Consider the following 6,600-nt stretch of genomic DNA (forward strand, 5'->3'; position numbering starts at 1 on the left):
CAGCCCCGAGCCTCCAGGGGCCACCGAAGAACTCGGTCCCGCCTCCAGAGCGGAGAGCCACTTGGCGGGGAGGGAGTGGCGTTGAGCTGAGGCTGGAGGCGTGGGCTGGCTAGAGAAAACAGCGCTGGAGTCTCGGTTCGCGTTTTGCCCTCAGGTTATGCCCCAGTGCCCAACACTTCAGTTACGTCAGTTCCGACAGACATCAGTCCGCTCCCCCGTCTTAGTTTTTATCTCTATGCAGTTCGGGTCAGGAACTGGGAATGAAGACCTACACTGACCTCTTCTCCCAGGTTCACCTCATCCTTCCCATTGCAACATCTCTGCTGTTTCTTCATCACAGTGTCTCCTAAAAGACCCAGAACCAAGACGTGCCCCTGTTGCCAGAAGGGCAAATTCCCAGGAACATGGAAAGCCTTTCTGGAACCTAGCACCGCCTTGGCCCACAGTCTGCCCTGGGGCAGTGGTGTGCTGGATGGGCTGGTGCAGATGGTTCAATTTTTAGGAACTTTGCCAGCCAGCTATTAAACACAGCCATTACTAAAAATTAAATTATATAAACTTATAATTATAAATTATGTTTAATAACAACCCCATCACATCCTAATTATTTGACTATTTTCTATGCTCTTGAGCCTCCAGAACCACCAGCCCTCCAGGACAGCCCACAGCTCCCAGAAAAGAGAACAGAGCGGGGTGGAAGTATGACAGAAATACTAAACAGTGTGCTGCTGTGCGTCTCCCTATTCAGGGACGTCACAAGAGGAGCCTGGAATACGTCCTGGTGGGAGTACTGACATCACTGGAATAGGCAAATGCTACCGCTCGGGCTTGGGGAAGGGAGGGGAACCCTTGTTCAGCATTGACCGGTGCCCCAGTGCCTGGGGGGATGTGGAGGAAGAAGTTGTCTTCTTGCCAGGGAGGGGCTGAGGGACTGGTGGACAGTAGAAAAATCAGATGGTACTTCCTCCATGAGTTTCTCTCGTCTGATCCTTACCATGTATTGTGAGGGCACTGGAGTGGGAGGCTGAGCGTGGGTCTGTGGGGACGAGCCCAAAAAGCCATGAGTTCCTGTCAAGTTTGGAGGGGAGTCGGAGGAGCCCTGTGTCAGGTGCTGGTCCTTGAGATCCTCCTTATCTCTCCATGAAATCGACTTCTTTCTCCTGACAAGGAAGGAAGGCAAGTTGAGGAAGGAAGGCTTTCCTAGCCTCTCCTGATACCCAGAATATCTTTCCAGAACCAAAAGCCTCTGAGTTGAGTTTGCAAAAGGAGATGACAGGAGAGGAGAGCATGCAAAGATTTGAAGCATAAAAAGGGGGTGATGTGGAAGAATTTTGGAATTTTCTTAGGAAAGTGGCTGCTCAGGTAAACAACTCTATTGTTGAAGGGAGAACACTGGGACTGTCCGTCAGCGAAGAGCACTTTTTGCCCGTAATCCTCTCCCCATAAAGGATCCACTCTTCAAAGAGCCCCCTGAGGCCTTGGAACAGGAAGACTGCTCAGACGCCCATAATTCTCCTGGAGCCCCTCTTCAATTGAGATGCATGGGGCTGAAATTCATTATGTGAATGAGTAAGAGATGGGTGTTTACGCTCTGTAAATGAAAAGGAGAGTGTGCATATGGGAGGATTGTGTGTGAGAGAGAGGGAGTTCACGTTTACAAAAGCCTTGTGTGTTTGAGCCTTTAAAGACGGCCTGTAATTAAAGGGGAACTCAGATTACCAAGGGCAATCCTAAGTCACTTATTTAGGGCAAACAGTTGTTTTCCTACACCCAGCAGTTTAAGTGGTGAGTTACAAGGTTTCCAATGACATTTTTCTTTCACTCTGTTGGACGGGGTTTGGCAAAGCTACGGCATGTCAATCAAGATTCAGGATCGGCAAGGAGGAAGCCCTTCCCCACCTGTGTGCCTTGTTTCCCCTTCCCTAGTCACAGCCTACGTGTTCTCACCCTTGAGCACAGACACCAGCCATGGGGACTTTCTCAAAGGCACTAGCATACCCTGAGCACCTACTCTGTGCTCAGCACTGCACCAAGAGTTTTATGTGCATTATCTTATTTAATACTTGTCTCTCCCCTGGTGGGAAGCTGCGGCTCTGTCCAGTCACTTTGCCAGAGGTTCCTAACCAGGAACTGAAGATCTAGGGATATGCTGAAGTAGAGAGAGTACAAAGAGCGCTTGAGTGGAAGTCAGGAGAAGTCAACATCTACACTCCATTTCCATCACTGATCTGAGCTCTGACTCTTAATTTTCTCATTTGTCAAAAGAGGAGGGATTATTCTAGATCAGAAGTCTTCAGTCAGAAGAAGATAAAGTCCTATTCTCATTCTAAATAGCAAAGAGCACTTTTTGTAAAAAAAAAAAAGCACTTTTTTCTAAAGTCCTATTCTCTGCATTAGAAACCTCTGGTCTAGATAATATCTAAGATCACTTCCAGAACAAATATTACATGACCGTTGGAGGCCTATGGAAGGCAACATAGCGTGATGAGAGAGCCCAGGCTCGGAGGACCGACGTGCATCCTGGCTCCACAGACCTTCATTGTGCAATCCCAGGTAAGTTACTGCACCTCCCTAAGCCTTAGCTTCTTTATTATTAAAATCGGGATAATAATACTACCCATGTCCTCTAGTTGTTGTAAGTTAATGCTTATAAAGTTCTCAGAAGTGCTTGGTATCTAACACAAAAAATGTTTCTCAAAAGTTATCTAATAGTACTGTTAATATTCTTACTAGCAATTATTATTATTATTATTATTCCCAGCAAGCCTTATTTGGCCCTCCAAGATGATTGCCATCATCACCTGCTGAAGTTTTCTGGTATTCCTAACAGGGAAGGGAGGAATGCTCTCTCCAGCTCTGCTCAGGGGCTGCCACTGTCACTTCCGCAGCCCTGCTTCTGTACTGGGACCCTGCGATTGCCACCCTCTTGCTTCTCCCTGTTCTCCATGATCTGAAGATTTTTGGGAAAAAAAAAGCAACTCCCTCCCCAGCAGGAGGTTTAGGGGCCTCGCCTGTGCTGTCGAATCTAAATACCTCAGCTTGGCCTTTTATGCCCTTTGCCAACCAGGCTGACCTCTTCCAGACCTTCAGGTCTCAGTGCAAGTGCCGCCTCCTTGGAGAGGCCTTCCCAGCCAGCCTAAGAAGCCCCAAATCACAATCAGGACTCCGTGTTTTCTCCATAGCATTTACCTCTATCTAAACCGATTTTGTTCTCTTGAATCTTTACTTTGTTATTGAATATCTCTTCCACCCCCGCAACTAGAATGAGAATGGGACTTTATCTGTCTCCTTCACTGTTATTCCCCCAGGGCCTGGCACAGTGCTGGGCAAATGAGGCCCTTCCTAAATACTGAATGAATGAATCCACCCAATTCTAATCTCAGCTTGGTCACTCATGGTCTGTGAGGCTTTGACAAGATGCTTCATCTCTGAAATGGGGACAAGGCTATCTTGTAGACTTTGGAGTGCCTAACACGCTGCTCCCATAATTATTCATTTCCTACACCTTTCTGACAGAACCTCAGCCCAGTACCTAGTCGCCTAGCCCAGTACCCTCCTTTCCTAGTTGAGGCAGCTGAGGTCCAGAGAAATAGAGTGACTTGTCTAAGGTTACCAGCCAGCTGCTTTGCTCATCTCATAAACTCATTCTCTTTACGCTTTACGTGAAAATCTGGCTTTAGCTCAATTAATTAGCTTGGCTTCTGCTCAGAAGCCATTTTCCCATGTAGGATGCCTCTCAACCTCACCTGTGCCTGTCTATATAACTGTGAACTTTTATAGGAAGCCGCTTAATTTAACTCACACCGCTTCAACTGCTCCTCTTTTCTCAGTTCCTTCAGCATATGTGTATTCCATGTCTAGCATAGGAGTATTCTACTTGAAGTTGCTTGCCCTTTGCTATTAAATGTTAAACCCTCTCCCTGAGCCTGGGCTGCAGCCACACTGGACTGGAGACTCATCAAAACCAGGGCTTCCTTTTCTTTTATATCAGTCTCATGACTGTCCCCAGAGCGGGCATTGCCTGAGCCAGGTGGATGCAGGAGGCTCCAGGGAGAAGATCAGGCCAAGGGGGTCACACACTGAGGCCAGAAGGAGGCAGCCATGAGAGTTCAGATTGGAGATTAGACTTCACTTCTTTCAAATCCTGATTATTCACCAACATCAGGACGAAGGGTGACTTCTGCCTACCTGTAGAATCAAGCGTCCTGGGGTATCTCCCCAAATGGGAGAAAAGAATTAAGGAGAAAAGAGAGTGGGGGAGAAACGAGGAATAAGCCCTGTGATCTAGGGGAGATTTTAATGGTGACGGAAGTGACTGAAAAAGGTCTCCTCGTTCCTCAGATCAGATTTTATGAAATCATTCGTTTACCATGTTAGGATTTAGATCAGGTTTTACACAGAAAATAGATTTAAGAATTTATCATTTTTAGTGCTTTATGTCTCCACCATTCTTTGTCAAAGATCCCTAAAAGTCCCGGATGTGTGTAATCTGCTCTTCAGGGAAACTGTGCCAGAGATGGGCAAAGCAGACAACATCTAGAAGGGCGCAGACTTTGGGAAGCTTCCTGGAAGGCTCAGGGAGTGTTAAACTGCTGAGCTGCACCATGCACTGGCTTCCACAAGTCCTGGAGCCTCAGCCAGTCTTCTCCCAGATGTGGAGACAGCTGGAGCGGCTGGAGATCCATCCAAGGCCACATGAATTACAGCCCTGGGCCTGGGGCCATTGTTCTTTGCTCAGAGGAAATGTTTAACTCTACTTTTTCCTTCTCAGCCACCCACTCTGTTTTTCTCTCTGGGGCTAAGTATTTAATAGACGTCCCTCTGGTTCTCAAGTCCTGCCTTTGTTCTCTTGGTCGCTAGGAGGTAAGAACAAAGGGTCCTGACTTGGCTCAGGGAAACTCACCAAATAATAGTTCCAGGCTGCCTCCTTCTTGCACCCTGAATCCCCCCGTATACAGTCTTAAATAACAGCCACCCCCCTCAGAGCTCAGGCTCCCCAACTTAGTCATGTGTTGTAGGGACTTACAAATGTACACTCACCAACGTAAACCACTTTGGTGCTCTCGGCTGTTCAGGATAGAGTGGCCTTAGGGCTGGCCGAGGAGGAATACCTAGAAGGAGACGAAATGAATACTAAATCCTCCACTCCTGTCTAGGGATTTGGAAAGCAATTAGTTTTTTCTGCCAAACAAGCTTCTATCTCCTCTGCTCCTCCCAGTATACCCTTTCCCCATCGCTATCAGCATCCAGAATAGTAGCTTCAAGATTGAGCTTGAACTTGAGCCTCAGGCTCTCCAGCACAATCAGGAGTAAAGCACCACCTCTCAGCTTCTTCAGAACGTTAGATGAGGTGCCCAAGTAAAATTCGTCTTCCCCTCCACTGCCATGTTTTCTTCCATCAGCCCGTTCTGCTTAATAAATATATTTGACACATACAAAAGAGCATCTGACTTGTAAATGAGTTCATACACATTGTCTCACTTTATCCTCACAAAATGCCTGGGGAGGGAGCAGTGGGACAGGATGATTGACATCTCCACTTTGGGTAAGAAAAACGAAGACTTCAAGGGGTTAAGCGACTTGATAAAGATCATCTTGGGGTGGGGGGCGGCCCGGTGGCGGGCCGGTGGCACAAGCAGTTGGGTGCGAGCACTCCGCTGCGGCGGCCTGGGGTTTGCAGGTTCAGATCCTGGGCATGCACCGATGCAACGCTTGTTAAGCTGTGCTGTGGCGGCGTCCCATATAAAGTGGAGGAAGATGGGCACGAATGGTAGCCCAGGGCCAGTCTTCCTCAGCAAAAAAAGAGGAGGATTGGCAGATGTTAGTGCAGGGCTGATCTCTCCACAAAAAAAAAAAAAAAAAAAAGATCATCTTGTTAGTGAGTAGCAAAGGAGGACTGAAACGGTCATCTTGTGTAAGCTCCAGCCGGCTGTTCCCTCTGTGCCTCCCAGCTCCTCTCTCAGTTCTGACAAGGCCATGCCACTTTCCAGCGTGTACACAATCCCTCGCACTCACATCGTGGGTGCAACCCCTTCCTTCCTGTCCTGTCATACACTCCCCTCCACACGCAGTTCTGTCCTCCTCTTCCTTCCGTACACACACCCTGTGAACACACACGAGCTAGTTCAAATAGCATTTGTAAGAATAAGTGTGCCTGTAAGCTGAGCCTACTCTGGGTCAACAGTTAACTTGATGGCCCTAACATGACTGATCTACTGTCCTTGGAGCTTTTACAAAAAGCCACACAGATTACCCATAACAGAGGAGTATTATTTAATTTGTATAAAAGGGCATTTTTTCCATTGCATTCGTTTTCACTTCCTTCCCTCCACACTGTGGCAGTAAGGGGAGTCAAGTCACTGGAATCAGCATAGATCACAATTTGCTCTAATGTAGCAATTCTGAACCGGGGCGGGGGGTGGGTAAAAATGTCATAAACACTGGGAAACCTCATCCCTGAAAAACACCCAGGCACGTACACACACTCAAAATTTGGCCATAACTTTGGGAGATTTGTAGACTCTCAGAAACCCATTCCTCAGCTCTTAGAGGTTTAGCAAGTCCTGCCCGTGCCCAAAGAGGAGAAAGTCCTCTCACACG

This window comes from Diceros bicornis, chromosome 7 (assembly GCF_020826845.1).
Source record: "Diceros bicornis minor isolate mBicDic1 chromosome 7, mDicBic1.mat.cur, whole genome shotgun sequence".
In the NCBI taxonomy this organism is placed as follows: Eukaryota; Metazoa; Chordata; class Mammalia; order Perissodactyla; family Rhinocerotidae; genus Diceros; species Diceros bicornis.